Source organism: Mytilus californianus, unplaced genomic scaffold (assembly GCF_021869535.1).
Source record: "Mytilus californianus isolate M0D057914Y unplaced genomic scaffold, xbMytCali1.0.p SCAF_15, whole genome shotgun sequence".
Taxonomy (NCBI): domain Eukaryota; kingdom Metazoa; phylum Mollusca; class Bivalvia; order Mytilida; family Mytilidae; genus Mytilus; species Mytilus californianus.
This window is the reverse complement of record NW_026262637.1, coordinates 31,274,567-31,295,052: the sequence shown is the minus strand read 5'-3', so window position 1 is coordinate 31,295,052 and position 20,486 is coordinate 31,274,567. Positions and strand designations below refer to the sequence as shown.

General features: G+C 34.1%; 1 long non-coding RNA gene across 1 annotated transcript; it reads right to left on the bottom strand.

Moving 5' to 3' along the window:
- Positions 1-1,618: 1,618 nt before the first annotated feature.
- Positions 1,619-6,402, bottom strand: LOC127725873 (uncharacterized). The gene is made up of 3 exons (XR_007993242.1): positions 6,269-6,402; positions 5,795-5,983; positions 1,619-2,185 (listed from the first exon to the last, which is right to left on the bottom strand). It is a non-coding gene; the product is annotated as an uncharacterized LOC127725873 (long non-coding RNA).
- Positions 6,403-20,486: the final 14,084 nt, after the last annotated feature.

Here is a 20,486-nt window from a genome sequence, read left to right as displayed (position 1 = left end):
CAATCAAACAATAATTGCATCTATAAGGCAACTATTCGTCCTATCGGGAGTGAAACCGAATTAGTCAACACCTGCACGAGTGTCGTTATATGCCTGAATTATGACGGTTTTGTCTTTTCCTGATGGCAAAGTGACTATACCATCAAATCTTTCTCTCTACAAGCTTTGATTGCTTTAATCTGTTTTTTTTTCAAAAATACTGTGTTTCCATGACAGAGTTCGTCCCTTGTATAATTTAAAACACGGCAACTGGAACATCGTGTGATCCAGATGCCATATTCCACTGGTATCGTAATTCGACTTTTGACCAACCGGAACAAAAACCGATCTACATCAAGGTCACCATAACAATACTGGGTTTGAGTCTGTCATTACTTTTTCTACAAACGCTCCATTCTCAGGGAAACATGTCGTACAATGATGTTATGATGGATGATTGCATGTGTATGTAACATACATTAAGGGCAAATGTAATGCCTCTAAATGAAGGCAACAGTATTTTACCGATTTTCAAATCTCGTAAATCGATAAGGAAGAGACAAATCAAGGTAACAAACAAAAGCTGAGGGAATCGCATGAACTTCAAAAGGAGCGAGACTGGGTGCGTCGACGGGGTAAGCATCTCCTGCTATACATGTATCACCCACCATGCGAATTCGCTGTCAAAACTTCACAACTCGGAATAGGACAAAATCGGTTAAATCAAAGTTCAGACGACATTACTGGTATCTTAAGATCTAAGACTGATACAACATGTGACCAGTGAGTTAAAAACACCGCCACTCATCATATCGGTCAACCAATTTGTAATGATAACCGTGAAATTTATGTTATGTCAATTTCAGTCGTTTTTCCTAATGACTCTGTTGGAGCATTGCTTGTGTGAGGAGCACACACATGTTAATGAAGTCCGAATAGTGTGAACATGCACGAGCTTACGTTTTAAGTGAGATATGTAAACGCCATACGATGGAGCATACGGTATGTTACTGCTGAGAAATGTGAACTTGACAATTAGAAAGTTGAAATCATCACGTTTGTCTTAGATTCTAGTTTGAAATCGTTCATATATGTCAATATCGAGGGAAAGATCAAGATATGAAGCATACCCTTTACTTTCGGTGGTATCCTTAATATCAAGTACACTAGGATAGCACTATTTGAAATGCTTCTGATTGAGTGACAGAACATCATCAATATATCTGAAAGTGAAATAATAGTTATCAAAGGTACCAGGCTTATAATTTGATACGCCAGACACGCGTTTCGTCTACATAAGACTCATCAGTGACGCTCAGATCAAAATAGTTAGAAAGCCAAACAAGTATAAGAGTGAAGAGCATTGAGGACCTAAAATTCCAAAAAGTTGTGCCAACGAGCTTTGCAAGACTCTTTTTCTTTTTGTCTTTGATAAGGTTCGGCATAAAATCTGCTTCGTGTGAGTACAAAAACAAGTAGTGGTGTACAATTAGAACCCATTGGAATGCTGACTATCTGCTGAAATATGAAACTGGTTTCAGATTCTGATAGTTTAAATCCTAAATCGAAACTAGATAATATATTAATAACATGATTTGAACAAACCATTCAACCAAACCAAACAAAAAACTACGACAAATACAAAAAATAGCTTTTACTTTTGATTCATGTAGGCTTGATTTGTCCCAACTTCTGATATTTACAGTTGATTATTTTATTGATACAATTATGAACGAGTTTCCTCTCCATTGTTTGAAGGAAAGCAATTTTAAACAGATTGTCAATGAACATGTGATTACACTATTACACTTTTGTATTTGAAGAATCACTGAGAATCAACAGTTTGTAAAACAATAAATAACATTTTACACTAAAATCAGTACATATTTAACAATTATAATTAACATTTAATTACAAACAAACAAAGACTATTATGCAGATAACTGTAAATATTGCATTCTTAATACTGTTCCATCAGTTTCAGTAATTTCTTAGGTCGGTAGAATGATACTGTAATGAATGGAATGGCTTTGTTCTGTACATAACTATCACAATTTCACAAAAAAATATTGTTAATAATTCCATAATAAATGATCAATTATTAGCCAGACAACAACACAACAATGCACAGCATGCAGCAAACAGACAACAATCCTCGGCAGATTCTCTGTCCCGGTCTTCTTGGGTTTTCCCTTCTACATATACTCTGTAATATATAGTAATGAGAAAATAAAAAAAACATTTCTATGATATTCACACATGTGCCAGTTCATATTTCAAGAAATAAATTCATACAAAAATATATAAATTAAATTTTTGGGCATATTTTGTTTTTAACTTTCAGCAGCAGACTATCAATTATCATTAACTAAAGAAAGACATGACTGAACAAAGTATGAAACGTCCGGCATTTCTCAAAAGAAACACATCGAGCATTTCTCAAGAAGAACATCGAAACCCTATAAATAGGACGGGAGAAATTGAATCAGAAAACTCGGATTCATTACAGAATGCATTTCTTCGCTAGCCAAGGGTCGATTTCACAAAAACACTTACGACTAATATTGATCTTAAGTCATGAACAATTCAATATACTTACGATCAATCTTAGTCGCAAGTTTTTTTGTGAAACTGACTCCTGTCCCTCTCCACGTGGACCAGAAGGAGACTAGATCGTATCTCTCGGCTAGCGAAGATGCTTTAAAGAAGTAATTAACTTTAAATACGATTGTTAACCAATTTTTTTTTGCGTTTTTCCTAATTACAAAATGTATCTTGAAAACTTTAATAGATAGATAGAAGCTGTAAAATAAAAAAAAAATTATCAGCAATCCTAGATCTACAAAAATACCAATATGACTGATACCATCAATAGACTCCTTATAGATGTTATTGGCCTTAAATGGCGATTTATGACCAATTTTGCGTTAAAGCAAATTACTAAAATTGAGAATGGAAATGGGGGATATGTCAAAGAGACAACAACCCGACCAAAGAGCAGACAACAGCCGAAGGCCACCAATGGATCTTCAACGCAGCGAGAAAATCCCGCACCCGGAGGTTGTCCTCAGCTGGCCCCTAAATAAAATTGTGTACTAGTTCAGTGAAAATGGACGTCACACTAAACTCCAAAACATATAAATGAACTAAAATTAAAAAAACATACAAGACTAACAAAGGCCAGAGGCTCCTGACTTGGGACAGGCGCAAAAATGCGGCGGGGTTAAACATGTTTTGTGAGATCTCAACCCTCCCCCTATACCTCTAGCCAATGTAGAATAAAGAAACACATAGCAATACGCACAGTAAAACTAAGTTCAAAAGAAGTCCGAGCCCGATGTCAGAATAGGTAACAAAAGAAACTAAGCAAAATGACAATGATACATAAATGAACAAAGGACTACTAGCAGTTACTGACATGCCAGCTCCAGACCTCAATTAAACTGATTGAAAGATTATGTCTTCATCATATGAAAAGCAAGTACAATCCCTCCCGTAAGGGGTTTAGTATCATAGCATCATAAAATATATGAGAAGAACATAATCCGTATCATGCCAATAACTGGTTTTAGAATAAATGTGTTTATTTCCAATGCAAAGACCCTATGAGTGAATCAATATTAATACCAAAATATGCAATCCTTAATGACTTGACAACAGTATCGTAACTATATCCTTTCCGAATACGTCTGTTTAAAGGTTTGGTTAGCTTTTGCGGTGAATGCCGACATTTTTGTGCTTTGTAAAGAATATTATCATAAAATATTGGATGTGAAATACCCGAACGTATAAGATGTCTGCATGTTGATTTATATTTACGAATGATGTGCTTGTACCAATGATAAAATTAGTAAATGTTTTGACTAGTTTGTGATATCGAAAACCCTGGTGTAATAATTTTTCAGTAATACAGAGATTTCTTTCGTTGAAATCAAATACGTTGTTACATACACGAGCGAATCGAACAAGTTGAGATATATAAACACCATAAGATGGTGACAAAGGAACGTCGCCATCTAAAAATGGATAATTAACAATAGGAAATGAAAAATCATCTCTTTTATCATAAATTTTGGTATTAAGCTTCCCGTTAAAGATATAGATATCAAGATCCAGGAAAGGGCAGTGTTCATTGTTAGTATTAGCTTTATTTAAAGTCAGTTCGGCAGGATAAATCTCTTTAGTGTACATACTGAAGTCGTCATTATTGAGAGCCAATATATCATCTAAATATCTAAAAGTGTTATCAAATTTTTGAATAAGATGTTGTTTCGATGGGTCTTTGCTGATTTTAGTCATAAATTGTAACTCATAACAATACAGAAAAAAGGTCCGCAATAAGTGGTGCAAAGTTAGTCCCCATGGGAATTCCGATAACCTGACGATATACGGAATCTCCATAGCGAACAAAAATGTTATCTAGTAAAAATTCAAGGGCAGTTATAGTATCAAAGCAGGTCCAATTGACATAGTTCTTTTGTTTGTTGTTACTAAAAATTTTCCTAAAAGAGTTTAAACATATATATTCGCATTCCGACTTTTTAAATGCCCATTTAATCAGGTGTGTGAATTTTTTCTTAATAAAATTATGAGGCAAAGTGGTATATAGGGTAGAAAAATCAAAACTTTGAACAGATTCGAAATCACCAATATAAGCATGCAATTTATCAAGTACTTCCAACGAATTTTTGACACTCCAAAAGTAATTAATTCCACTATTTTCAAAGGCCTTATTTGAACAATTTATTACCAGGGTTTTTTATTGTACCAAGTGTACTAGTAAGTATAATAGATAGTTTAGTAGTGGAACAATGGCTTGAAGACGAAATAAATCTATATTTGTAAGGAGTTTTGTGCAGCTTCGGAAGCCAGTACATAGTTGGAACTTTCATTGTATTTGGTTCTGCTTGTAAAGAGGTAGCTAAAAGTTTGTTTGTTACAGATGTCATTTTCCGAAAATGGAGTCAGTTGGAATGTTGGTGAATTCGTGATTTCCTTTTTTAGAACTTCAATGTAAAATTTACGTCAAACAATAATGATATTGTTAGCAGCCTTATCAGACTAGTATCTTTGAAACAGAAAAAAAATACAGATAGGCAGGAACTGTAGGCAATAAAAATGATCATGCAGTTGAGATATGTACAAATTATTAAGACACATGACAGGAACTGTCAATAGATTGTTTATTGAAGTTAATTGTTCTTTAATGGTGATTTTTACGTTAACTAAATTTTATTAGTTTATGAATGTTATTTTGAAAAAGGAATTGATAAAGAGAAAATAAACAAGCAAACCGTTAAGATCTACAATTCATTCATTAGTCTTTAATTTAGTGATGACTGTTTAGCGGGGGATACTATGATAGGTGGAGGGCTTCGAATATTATGCAAACAAATAATGTTTTTATCCCAATATTTTACTTTTCTACTAATGTACTCCTTGTATATGAAAACGAAAGCATCAATTAACCTTGATATCACATGAAAAGCTGCATAGAAGAAAATAAAAAAAAATTGTATCCGAAAAAAATCTTTGCATATTTCCTCAGTATATTTCTGTTAATTGAGCGATTCGGATTTTAAGGAGCGGCCTGTAGTTCCTTATTCTATTGTAATCAAAGCGTAGGTTCACATGTCACGCATGTTGCAATATAGTAGTCTTTTTTTTTTATTCCCTCAAGCTTTTCATGTGTACCGGTGTATTGTAATTGGTACAATTTTTAGTGAAGCTATTTAACTCATATAGATATTTTGTTGTGAAACAATCCTGTGTTGAGCAAGTGGAATTACTCGTGAAAAGATTAAAATCTACTCACACTGTTGGTTGTTGGTACTGTGGCTGATAAGCTCCGGCTGGTGGACCATAATTCCCTGCTGGTGGACCATAAGCTCCTGCTGGTGGACCATAACCCCCTGCTGGTGGACCATATGCTCCTGCTGGTTGTCCATATGGAGGGGCTGAACCGTAGTTTGGACCTTGTTGATAAAAGCCTTGACTCATCTTTCTGGTGAGACGAAACAAAATCTTAATCGGTCAGCATGTGACAAAAAAATAGTATCTTATAATGAAAGTTTTAAGATTGCGTGATATTTGGTTCCCTTTTAATATATGTGTATTAGTGTTCCTAGACTTATAGTACATTTACATCCGGAAATATAAAAATAAAGTGTATTTTTAGTCGGAAATGTTTAATTTAATGAATAAGCTCGTCTATGAAGTTACCAATTAGAAAATAAAAGTTTTCATGTTTTAAGAGTGTTAAAGGTGTTTATAATTAACAAACACTCACCTTTGATTCTAATTTTTTGTCTCAAGTTGTAAATCAAAACGACAATAATATCATAATGGTCATGTGATGTTATTTTCCAACAATCCTATTTTTAGACGAATGGACACATGATAACGAATAAATCAACGTATAACTAACAGTATTGCATGACGAATACCGGAACAAGAGATTTCATCACCTCTGTACATTGTATACATGTACCAATGTTTTTAAATATAAATTATATTGATTTATACAATAAAACAAGTGTGGACACAGATCAGTGTGGACAGTATGATAGGATGTTTGAGTGTTTTATATGACAAAAGGAGTTCTATGTTTTATGTTTTCTATGTATTAACTGTGTTGCACAATGACAACCAACATGAGGATTAGGGGTGTTGTTTATGTAATATTTAGTTTTTTTATGTTCAACAGATACTAATTGCATTAATTACCAAATGATTATGATAGAATATATATGTGTTCCACATCTTTGATTTTGGATACATTTTGTAGCTAGGAGAGGAACACATAATAGGTTCATTTTTTTCTTAATGTGATTTTTTTATATGGGAGATGGTATCTGAGAACATGTATTTGCTTACTATTTGTATGGTTCTATTTATATTACTTTGTGGGGGATTGTCAGTATCATAAGTAAAAGATTTCGGTTAAATGTGGAAATTGTTTCTCATTTTAGAAGACATTTAATGTTTTTTAGTAATGACAATGCCTGACATGATGATTGGGCTAGATGAGCTAGAAAGTGAATTTCTGTGTTATTTTTTATTAATTCTTTGAAAATATCTCCTCCAAAGCTGGTCAAAGCAAAAAAAAAGTTTTGACCAGTATGAAAATGATATCAACAAAAGAACCTTTGTGAGCATGCTTCAAAGACTCATAACTAACTACAGAAGTCATATGATAAAATGTCAAGTGGATATTATGAACATCTACTTAATATGTCTAAATATCTAAAATGTTTTAGTATTGAATATGAAAAAGCTATTGCAAAAGTATTCTCTTTTCAGTTTTTTTGTTATATGGATACAAATATAAGTGATACCAATACAGTAAGGCAGTTTTGTTATGGTATGAAAGTGTAGTAACTAACATTTACTGTTAATTCACACAAATTAAGAAATAAACAAATGAATGATAAATGTTGAACATGTACAATGAAATATATTTTAGAAATCAATTAGGCCAGATAGGCCTTATAAATTCTGATCTTTTTCTTAACATACTGAATGACCATTTACACTCAGAACTGAGTCACCAGTAGTCAGTACAGATGTAAAAAAAAAAAAAATGTGGATAGTGTCCACATGTTGACACAGATGATGCCCCCACTTGCATATCATATAGTTATAAAGGGACATAACTGAAGTGGTAAAAGTGACGCTATCCAAATTTGAACTTGATCCTAGTTTTGTGGTAATAAGCATTGTGTGCAAGTCTCATAACATTTGGTTGAGGCTAACTTAAGTAGAGAACAGAAACTAAAAATTCAGCAATTTCTATTTGTAAACACGCAATAAATAATTATAACTCTAGAACGGTTGTGTATAAGTTTTATAACATTTGGAAGTTAGAGAACGGAAATGAAAAATTCAGCAATTTTTATGTTTATAAAGGGACATAACTCAAGAATGGTAACAGTGTTGCCACCAAATTTCGTACTTAATCTGTATTATGTAGTAATTAGCATTGTGTATAAGTTTCATAACATTTGGTTGAGGCAAACTAAAGTTAGAAAACGGAAACAAAAAATTTGTACTTGATCTTAGTTTTGTGGTAATGAATATTGTGTATAGGTTTCATAATGTTTGGTTGGGGCAAACTTAAGTTACAGAATGGAAACTAAAAATTTTGCAATCTTTCAATTTATAAAAGGGCATAACTCAATAATGATTAAAGTGACACTACCCAAATTCAACTTGATTTGTGTTTTATCAGTGGAAGTCAAAATTAAACATTGCATTGTATAAAGCATTGACTGTTGCTGATTCAACTATAATCATGGACAAAGGAAGATAATTCCAATTAAAAAATTACTTGATATTTAGAAAAAAATAAAAATTTTGAAATTTTTCCGTTTCTTAAGGGGCATAACTCTAGAATGATTAAAGTGACGCCAAAATTCAAACTTGATCTGTGTTTTGTGGTAATAAGCATTGTGTATAAGTTTCATAACATTTGGTTGAGGCAAACTAAAGTTAGAGAACAGAAACGAAAAATTCAGCAATTTTTCCATTTGTAAAGGGGCATAACTCTAGAACGGTAAAAGTTACAAAACCAAAATTCAAACTGGATCTGTGTTTCGTGGAAATAAGCATTGTGTATAAGTTTCATAAAATTTGGTTGAGGCAAACTAAAGTTAGAGAATGAAAATGATAAATTCAGCAATTTTCCATTTGTAAAGGGGCATAACTCTAGAACGGTAAAAGTGACGCCACCAAAATTCAAACTTGATCTGTGTTTTGTGGTAATAAGCATTGTGTATAATTTTCATAACATTTGGTTGAGGCAAACTAAAGTTAGAGAACGGAAACCAATTTTGGGACGTACGTACGTACAGACGGACAAGGGTAAAACTTAATTCCCAGTCCGATACGGCTGGGGCATAATAAAGTGTAACAAAAGAACTGAGCATCATATTGCTAGTAGCGCCAGTAGCATTGTTTGGTGAATTTGTGCTTCTTTTTTTTAGTTTGGCTAATGGACAAAAAATGTTTGGTTCAAATCTAAATAAAATGCTTTCATCTCCCTATTACTTACATTGTTCATAGAATGGATACTACTTTGACAATTCCTTGTACATGAGAGTTGTCTGTCAAATCTTTATTTCACAAAGAATGAATTGCATAACAATGAACTGAGCTCAAAGCAAAGCACTTTAATAATACACTTAGACAATGAGCTCAATCCAGTGATATACTTTGTACTACAGGTCCTTCATGAACATCCTACTGGCCAAAACCATATCTCACAAACATGCCATACTACATGGTTGGATCAGAAGTCCTGAAAAAGACATGAACTTTATTAACATATTTTAAGTATATACACCGGTTAAAACTTTCACAAATTTGTGGTAAAATTATTCAGTATCTAGCAACTATCAATCGCTTCATGCACAAATTGATATAGGTTGAGTACCCCTCTGTCAGAAATAAGAACATACCTCCACCTAATTTTAGTTTACTGATGAAGAAACATTCAAAACTATAAAATGTTATCTAATAGACTAGCTGCAATGAAATCCCAGTTTTCTAAAATGGTACCAAAAACTCAAAAGATTTTAAACTATGCATTTTAAATATTGCAAATAAACATGCAATAATAATTCTAAAAAATTTGCTATATTTTTCCTCATTTTGTCTTTTGTTCGAGACTGTATATTGACCTCTAGATGTCTTTCAATTACATCCAGTTTGGCGTGGGTTGATGTTTGATTGTTGTACATGTTATATATCGACGTGGGATTTGTTTATATAAATTAGGCGTGAAATAATTTTGGTTAACTGAAATCCTTTAACTTACTTCCAAATTAATGTTAATACTGAGGGAAAAAATTACATTGCTAAATAACCACTTTAAAACACATACTAACTTTTTGAGAGGAAGGCATAATGCATGTAACATCTATTAGATCTTTTTTTAAAACATTCTAAACTACTGATAAGTGATAAAGTTTGTTAACTGTTACTTACCTTCAAAAGGGGGGTTGCATTCACTTTACTACATATACATACAAATATAATCAACAATGCTGAGTGCAACACCTAGGATAAATAGAGGATTGTTTTGTAAGAATAGTTGCTGAAATAAGCAGGCAATATTCAAAGTAGAATAAAAAATATTACAGGACTGTGTTTTAAAGTAATAAGCATTGTGCATGGCTCACGTTACCATGCTACTGGGGCAACAAAGTCGCTTTCCCCGGTCGCCACTTCGCTTTGACCGACCTTCAAAAGCGAAATCTAGTCGCCCTGTTGTTTACGATACTCGCTTTCAGTCGCTTTCGTCATTGGCAATATTCAACATTTACCAAGTCGATGAAACAGCAATTTTTCATTTGAAAGTAAAGAAATTCAAAGACGTAAACAATTTATTTTCTTTAGGAGGTTAAAGCATTGATTTTAAAGTTGGTTGCATGTTATTTTCATAAAGACAATTTTTTTATCACTTCTGGTACTTGTTACTCAATTGTAGATCATATCATTCTAACTTTCGGCAAAATAAGCTTGTTACTTCATTAGAACGTGATGAAATTAAAGATTTCTTGCTGTTGTGCAATACACTGTGCTGTTGCGCAATACTTAGTAAATCTGTCGTCAGACTATAAACAAATAAAGTTCAATTAATTCCCAGTCATATTAGAAATTTATGAAACTGTAAAGGGAGCTTGCATCAATAGATATAAACAATTCACTTAAGTTTCATGAGAATTGCTGACTGCATTTTTGAGCTATTGTCCGAAAACTGGAAAATCACCCCTTTTTTAATGAATAAAACCCCATAACTCAGAAATGTAAAATGTAAAATTTATAAAATTTTAAACGGAGCTTACATCAATATAGATATAAACAATTCACCAAAGTTTCATACGAACTGCTGAAAGCATTTTTGATTTTTGTCCGAAACTGGAAAATCCCCCCTTTTTTCATGAATAAAACCCTGCAACTCAGAAATGTAAAATCTAAAATATATAAAAATCGAAAGGGAACTCATGTCAATAGATATAAACAATTCACCACAATTTCTTGCAAGTTGGTGAAAGCTTTTATTGTCTGAAAACAGGAAAATCCCCCTTTTTTTAATGAATAAAACCCCATAACTCAGAAACGTAAAATCTAAAATTTATAAAAAACGAAAGGGAGCTCATGTCAATAGATATAAACAATTCACCGAAGTTTTATGCAAATTAGTTAAAGCGGTTTTGAGTTAATGTCCGACATGTTGACAACGGACAGACGGACAACGGTATACCATAGTACGTTTTGTAAACGGGCGTATAAAAATGACAGGGTGTCATACCACACCAAAACCTTCTGAAAGAAACACTAAAGTTGGCAAACAAATTTTTTTTTTTTTCATCGACAACCCTGTATAACCTTGCAGCAGTATCGAGTCTACATGCATTACCTTGTATATTTCATGTACATTGAACTTAAAAATATGTGGTCATTGTCAAAGTTATTTATTTCAGTTATAATTTACACATTTACTGAAACATGCCAGAGAAGTGCATGTACAAACTTTTGAATTTAATCTGCAAACTGGGAAAGCCATCCTTTTTTACGAATAAAATCCCACAATTTATTAAATTGAAAGGGAGCTTGCATCAATAGATATATATAAACAATTAACCAAAGTTTCATGACAAATAACAACTGCTTAAAGCATTTTCGAGTTAATGTCTGAAAACATGGAAATCCCCCTTTTTGAATGAATAAAACCCCTTACATTGTAACTGGATAATGTAAATTCTAAAATTCCAAAACAATCTAAAGGGAGCTCACATCAATACATAAATACAATCCCATATAACTCTGAAACGGGAAATCTAAAATTTATAAAATAATCAATTCACAACAGTTTCATGCAAATTGGTGAAAGTGTTGAAGAGTTGGTGAACAAAGCATTTTTAGAGTTAATGGGCGTTAACATGAAAATCCCCCTTTTTAATGAATAAAACCTCACATTTTGAAAAAGTATATCATAAAATTCCTAAAAATCTAAAAGGGAGCTCACGTCAGTAGATATAATCAATTCACCAGAGTTTCATGCAAATTGGTGAAAATATTACTGAGTTAGTGAACAACATGCTAGAAACAGACAGATCAGGGCAGACAGACGGACAAAGGCATACCATAATATTTCTCATTAACAGGCGTATGAAAACTGCAGGGTACCATTCCAGGCCAACACCCTCTGAAGGAAACACTATAAGGGAGCTTCCTTTCCATTTTTAAGGGGGGAAAAGGGGGGGGGGGGGCTAGGATGAAAATTTTTTTTCCTGCATTTTTTTTAGTCTGTCCTGCCTTTTTAATTTTCACTCTTTTTTTGTCCTGCCTTTTTTTCTATTAGTTTATCCCGACTTGTTTACATATATTGTCATCCTGCCTTTTTTTTCAAATTTCATCCTAGACCCCCCCCTAAAAATCAAATGGTAGCTCCCTAAGTTAGCAAACAAATTATTTTATTTTTACATTGACAAACCTGTATAACCTTGAAGCAGTATTAAGTTCATGTATTATCCCGCATATTATTACATGTACATTGAACTAAAACAAATTGTGGTCATTGTCAAAATTATAGTTTACAGTTTACTTTTCCAATGCTTTCAATTTAAGATTAGGGCATTTTTGTCATTGGAATGGAGTTTTGTAGTCGGAGATTACTCTAACCTCCAACGACTGTTTTGCGACACCAGCTAGGGCAGTGGGACTTCAGCTGGTCCCATATCAGATAGATGATATTTGCCTGTCCGAAGTGGAGGCGACTGGATTCATATAAATCAAGCCTCAGTTTATTCATTTTTCTCTTCATTTAAGTAAGTTTGATCAACCTGCCACCCGTTATCTTCTCATATTTGGAAAGTTTTCACATTGACCCATCAATACTGGCATTTTAAAGGGTATGAATGCCCTTTACCGTCAGGCGTCAAACAGACATTTTCAGTTACCGTTAGCATTAAATTGGTTAACATTTTACCGTGATTCGTCAACATATCCTTATCGTGATTCATCAGAGGTCTCAAATAATTATCGTTACCATTATTTTTGGGGAAAAATTAACGTGATTCGTCAAAATCTATTTTTTTATCGTCTTGAAGAAATTATTTTATCGTCATGCACCAAAAATTACCGTTAACGTCATTTGGCAGGATTTTTTACCGTTATTCGTCATGAAGGTACCCCCAATACCACCCTCATTTTAACTTTCACTTTATAAGAATGTCACATGACCAACATTATGGGAACTGATTTATGCAAATGACCCATATTCCATAGGAAAACATAATCTATATAAATCGAGCCTCAATTAGTTCATTTTTCTCTTCATTAAAGTAAGTTTAATCGACCTGCCACCCGCTATTTTCTCATATTTGGACAGTTTTCACATCGACACATCAATACTGGCATTTTCACTTTAACTTTAAAAGATTGTGACATGACCAACAGAAAAAGTAATTTACAATGCATTACATGTATGAGAGCTGATTTATGAAAATGACCCTTATTCAATAGGAAAACATAATCTAACACCTCGTTCATTTATGATGCAAATAAGCTGAATGGCCGAGTGTGTTCAATTTGAAAATAAAGAGTTAAAATGCTGGAATCGCAAAAACAGATGTTGGACACCAGAGTAATCTCGGACTATGAGTATGAGTTTTGGGCAATTTGTAAAAGGGGGAGGGTTCAAGGGAAGCAAATGCTCTTTAAATTATGCATGTTTCAAAAATTGGGGAAAAATTACACAGAGAGTTGAGTCATTTTTTTCAGACTTAATTCAAATAATGACTAATGCAGAATTACCTTCTAATTCTAGAAAAAAAATTCACAACTACTGTCTGAGTACTTAACAGGAACAATCATGGTACTTTTTTACCTATGAAACTATACTATGACATCTGTCAATGATCTGATCTGCAAAACCTACAAACAAACACAGAAATATCATCAAATAGTGAAATAAAAGATTGATTGCACCTTGTATGGATAGTTCCGACACGTGTTACATGGGGAGCCCGTTTGTTTACAAATAATAATGTCACGTGATCACGCACTGACCGTCGCAAATTTTTATTACACAATATTACTGTCTTACACAATTCACAAATGCATAACCCATTTATCTTGCGGACATGCAATGGGAATGTGCACGGTTATCAAAAACTACAAAAATATTGCATGTACAGTTAATGAAGAAGTTATTTCATCAAATAGATAAGATTTTCACTCATGACACAAATCGACTGGGTGTCATCGCCATCGGGGATAATTGATAAATGGGATTAAATAGACCGCCAAGAAGGTATAGAGAACCACCTCTGGAGAACCTTAACATTAATAAGTAATACTCACCAAAATTTCTCTATAATTAACGCTATTTTCTGTTGGAAAATTTCAGAAAGATGCTGATAAACTTATTTGGTGACACAGATTATTTTCTTGATTTGGCGCGAAATATATTCTTACTCTTAATGATTGACGTAACAAAATTTGTATAGAATTATATTTAATTAAAGCTCAGCGTAAATATGCAGAAGCATGACAATACATTAATAATAAAATGTGTAAATATTTCTGTAAAAGAACATAATTTTACTTTACCAGTATACTTCACTTAGAATTACATTTGAGCGCAAGAAAATCTCTATGTGAAACGGCGCGGGGTCGAAGTTCAACATTTCAACGGAAATTTTTGCGTGTACTTGCGTTGCTTTAGATCGAGGTCACAGCTTTTCAACCAATCGGGGAATGTTTACTTGGGGCATACATCTATTTTTACTGCAGGTTTCGACATGTTTAAATCGGGATTATAGAAAAATGGAATGTTGTTGGTAGATACAGAACAGAAAATGATGAACACTTTTAGCAAAAGATAAATTGGATCGGGGGTCTGTGAATTCACATTATTTGTACAACTCTCCTTACTCTTGGGAAGCGTCTGCTTTACATCGAGGCTTGCGTTGCTTTACATCGAGGCTTTCGTTGCTTTACATCGACGCCATAGTAGTTCAACCAATCGGGGAATGTTTATTTGGGGCATACATCTATTTTTACTGCAGGTTTTGGCATATTTTAATCGAAATTAGAGAAAAATGGAATGATGTTAGGAGATATAAAACAGAAAATGATAAATATTTTTAGCAAAAGATGAATTGGATCGGGGTTCTGTGTATTCACATTATTTGTACAACTCTCCTTACTGATGGCAAAAAATGGAATTTCCGTGACCTAAATGGTTCGCGAAAATTAATATTTTTATATATATATAGTAACAACCGATGAAATTATTAATGAACAGGCAGCGTTATCTTACGAACATTGTTTTATCATTCGACCGAAATGACAACTGTTTCTAAGGGACTTTCTATTCTTCATTAAAATAAATTAAAGTACAGGGGCGGATCCAGGATTTTAGGTTAGGGGGCGCAAACTTAAATTTTCGGCGAGCGGAGCGAGGCGAACATTTTTTTAGGTAAAATTATCGAAATATTCTTTATTAACCCATGCTTTGCAAATTTTAGGGGGGGTGGGGGCGCACGCCCGCCACGCCCCCGCCTGAATCCGCCCCTGATTAATTGTGTTCGGACAGATCTCATAGTTTTGTTTCAGATCACATAGTTTTGTTGAAAAACAATCGGTGAATTACACAAAATGCAAGTCTCTTTCCTCGTGCAACAGTATAAACACAACAACCTATTCTATACCCTTACTCTAGCATACACCATTCTGAACATAAAGATATTTTGCAAGAATCAGAAACTTTGTTTCATAAAAAAAAGAATGGACAACCTAGAAAGGAAGTGATGATCAGACCCTGATCAATCTCAAAGTCTCATTAATTTGGCTTATGACTATGAATATATAGAAGGCTATACGAACTATAACTAACAAAAAGAGTAGTCCTAAACATCTCCAATAAACAGCGAAAACAGGACTCTAACAACCAGACCTTTAAAATAGGACCAAACGATATACAATCAATTGAGAAAGCCACACATCTAGGAATTATTAGAACTACATCACTCATGACAGCCAGTGGCGTAGCTAGGCCATTTTTAAGTGTACGCCCGAACCTCATCGAGGGTTTGAAGTCCCCTAAGCTGATCCGGAGCAAAAGACCTCCTGGTTGGGGGCGCCGTACCCAACCAACCCCCTCCCCGGGAAGTTCACGCGTTATTGAGAAAGTGATACCAATATCTGTCATTAAAAACTCATCAATAGCAACATACTTGTTCGGGTAAGAACAAAACTTTTTGACAACAGAGATGATTTCAGCTTCCAATTGTGAACTTTTCTTTTCTATGTAGCAACATTCCAGCAGCACCTGCATATGGAGTATGTACCTCTCAGTTCATAATATATTCCACAGCTTGCATTTCCTATCATCATTTCCTTGATAGCTTGTTGCTGCTTTAAACAATAGTAAACTGAGTAGAATTCACAGTAGATTCAGACTTTGACATAAAATGAACAAACATGTAATATAAAATATGAAAACAACACGTTATTAATTTCATGCGGCCGAAGCGCTTTTCTGGATTTACCTTCATCAGGAACGCTCAAAGTCGAATATTTGAAAGCCGAGTATGTATAAGAACGGAAACAGTTGCAGAGCTATATGACCAAAAAGTACCTAAAAATAGCCAAATTCATCTAAGGTCAACTTTGCCTGACGGAGTTGAAACTTTAGTTTCTTTATTTGATTAAAAAGTAAATTTCGTCACTTAGTCTTTTGTCTTCAATTACAAGTCATTGAAGAAAGAATTACAAGGCTCGTGTGCTTTTAACCAGTTCTTTTAATTTATTTGGGTTAAAATATTTTTTTCTTCAAAATTTATGTGCACGCCCGGGCGGTTTGACGTAAACGTAGCTACGCGCATGACAGCAAACGTGGAAGAAAATATAAAAAAGAAAGAAGAAGTGCTTATAGCCTGCTTGGGGAGGATTCTATGGCCAACAACGGTCTTGACGTAGAGACATTGGTGCACCTGTACAAAATAACATCTCTCCAATACTACTATATGGATTAGAGCTAATACTACCAACAACAAGCTCACTAACACTTCTTGAAAACTTCCAGAAAAAAAATCCTAAAGGAATACTTTCTCTACCAACCAGTGTAGCAGACATAACTGTTAACATCCTAACAGGAATACTACCTATTGAGGCACAACTACACATCCGAGCGGCCTATTCATCTGCAACCAGCCTGACGACAGTGTAGAAATATCACTTGCAACACGCAAACTTCTTATAAAAAACGACAGAAGTTCTAGCTTGTTCATTGCTATTAAGCATATGCTACGAAAGTATGACCTGCAGGAGGCAAGCTGGTATTTGAAAAACCCAGGTAAGAGGACTATATGAACCTCAAATATCAAGAAGACAATATACAATCACTGGAATAGGTCAATAGTTCAGTTATACAGTCATTATATAAAGGGCTCAATTTCTTAACAACTGAAAATTTGAGAACCGGAAATATACATCCTCTATTCAAAAGCAACTGCCACTCCACTATTGATACAGCAAGATTGCCAGCAAAATTAAAGCTGCTCACAGGCTCGTATATCCTTCAGACAATAGGATCAGAATGTACAAAGATGAGACTGACCCGAAATGTCTGTTATATGCGAAGGAAGAAGAAAATATAGAACTCTTTATTTTGAAATGTGAAAGCTTGAGAACAGTGAGGAACGCCATACTTCATGAAATAACTACAACGATGAACGCAATGGGAATTCAATTTGATGAACTATCAACGGACGAAAAACTACACCATATTCTGGTCTTAACACCGGTAGCGAAAACAAAGAAACTCTCTCCAGTCAGTGTAGTACAAATAGAACGCCTTACTCGACGCCTACTATACCAATTGCATATAGCCCGTTACAAGATGGTATGTGGATAGTAATAAATCTATAGTGCGAAGTGACAATAAAATAAGCGAGTCCGGTATCTCAACATCTATAAGGGCGTGGTTGGAGGAACCACACAAATTTTCTTGAATCACGTGAACTAAACTGTAAAATAAAGCATTTTTATGCAAAATGTGTGGGAGTAGGACTTCACTGTAATTGTGCACACATCAGATATCGAAAGGGGGAGGGTGTAACAGCACTGTATGTAGAGAGCATTTGTGCTGAGCATGTAAATATGATTAGATGTCCAATGGTGGAAGGAGTAACAGTACTTAATATAAAGAGAGCCCCTGTTCTACATATGAACATATGGTTCCTCTACAAAGGGGATTTAAAGATAAGTTAGATTAGATTAGATTAGATGAATCTTACCTGGGACTAATAGATAATGTATTAGTCCCAGATCTTACATTGTAAAAAAATAACGCCGTGATTCTAACAAATCTCTGAAACTGACATCATCTTCATTTTTTTATTGACAACATATTTGGTATGTTTGGAGGACGTGTTTTTCACAGTGACAATTAGTTTTCCTCTGGTAACCAACTGTCATCTTCTAGCTCATTCATTCATATGAGACAGATCATACGGGAGCTTCTCAGCAAGAATGAAGAGAACTTAGCATCATCCTTGAACTTCACCTTCGGCCATATACCATATAGATGATTTCCTCTCAATAAATAATTCAAAGTTTGGCGACTGTTGAAACATCCATCCATCGTACTTGAATTGAAATAAAAGATACCACAGATACAGTTACATATAATCTGCTCCTATCTTGACTATCATGTAGAGATTGACAATTAGGATCGGCTGAGAAATAAACATTACAACAAAAAAGATGACTTCTGCTTTCTTATTGTGAACTTTTCATTCCTATGTAGCAATATTGCAATAGCACCTGCATCTCCCAGTTGTTACAATATTTAAGAGACTGCGTGGTTTCTATCATGGTTTCCTTGATAGAGGGTTGTATTCACTATTGAACTAATGGTTCCTAGTGTTACCGTTGTATGAACACAACCATGATTTGGTTGACAGTAATGGAATATCTGACACAGATGACCAGGGATAAGTTTTAATTGTTTTAACTACAATCCTATCCGGTTTTCCTCGAGTGACATCACCAAATTTGTACTTGCCATGAGCAACTCGATGGGTGTCAGTTGAGAAATAGAAACAACTGTGGTTTTTGATGGGGTTCTTGTTGCTCATTATTTTCTGTGTAGTGTTTTGTGGACTAATGTTCGTCTTCTTTTGTCATTTTTGTGTTGAGCCATGGTATTGTTAGTGTTTCTTTGACATATCTTTTATTTGTCCTTTTGGTGTATTCTTTCTCTTCTTTACCAATTATAATTTGAATATCAATCAGGCAACCAGTCAGTGTTGACTGTTAAAGATCAACAAACTCTTAAACTTTGGTCTTCTTAGACACTGGTCAAATGAAGTCTGTGAAATAAACATGTTCATGTAATGAATTCCCATATATTTTAAACATATCATGTATAATGTTTCATCCAAGGACTTGATACCCGCTGAAGCATGAAAATGAGGCTAAGGCCATATGGCATGTCAGGACATAAACAGTATATATTCAACTCAAACCAATTTACATACCCAATATTATTGATCTGTTATATATAGATTCAGAAGAACAGGCCTTGCGGTCATAACAATTTTATGTACTATTATCATACTCACTCTAAATTCAACCAATCAACATAATCGATTTAGTGTTTCGAGCACATACTTTGTAGTCTTTTGAGTACTGAGTAAATTTTTATGACTGAGAGTCCTGATCTCATCCTGACAACTTTATTTGACCACTAGAGCATGAAATTTCAAGGCCATAAAGATACATATTCCTTGCAACAAGTAGTTACTGAGGTCAATTTCGTGTCAGATAGATGTATATTCTTCAACCAATCCACAGACCAGGTATTGTTGACATCTCATGTGCAATTGCCATCTAATCCTAACAACTTAATCCAACCATGGAGGTGTGAAACTGAGGTCAGGGCTAAATGATCCATATGGCAAATGGCAATTTATTCCTGGCAACCAATCCACCTACTATAATTGTTGACCTATAATGTTTAATTACTTAGAACAGACCTCAACCTGAAAATTTAACTGGTCATGAAAATCAGGTCGAGCTAAGGAGACAATGAAATTTCAAACCATGTGATGCGACCACAAGTTTAAAATAAACTACCATAAACCAAATTTCTACCTTATATGGGACGGACAAATGGATGGAGACACAAACTGAAATAAAGAGCTGCACCATGAGTGCATGATAACCTGTCGCTATTTCAACGAATAAATTTCGATAACTCTTCAATGTCATATCAAAAATTTATAAAACATTAAAGGGAGGTTATTTTAATAGATATAAACTAGTCACCAGTTTCATGAAAACTGCTCAAAGAACTTTTGAGTTATTGTCTGAAAACTGGAAAAGCCTTCCTTTTTTATGAATGAAATCCCAAAACTCGGAAACATAAAATCTAAAATTTATAAAAATGGAAAGGGAGCTTACGTCAATAGATATAATTCACCAAAATT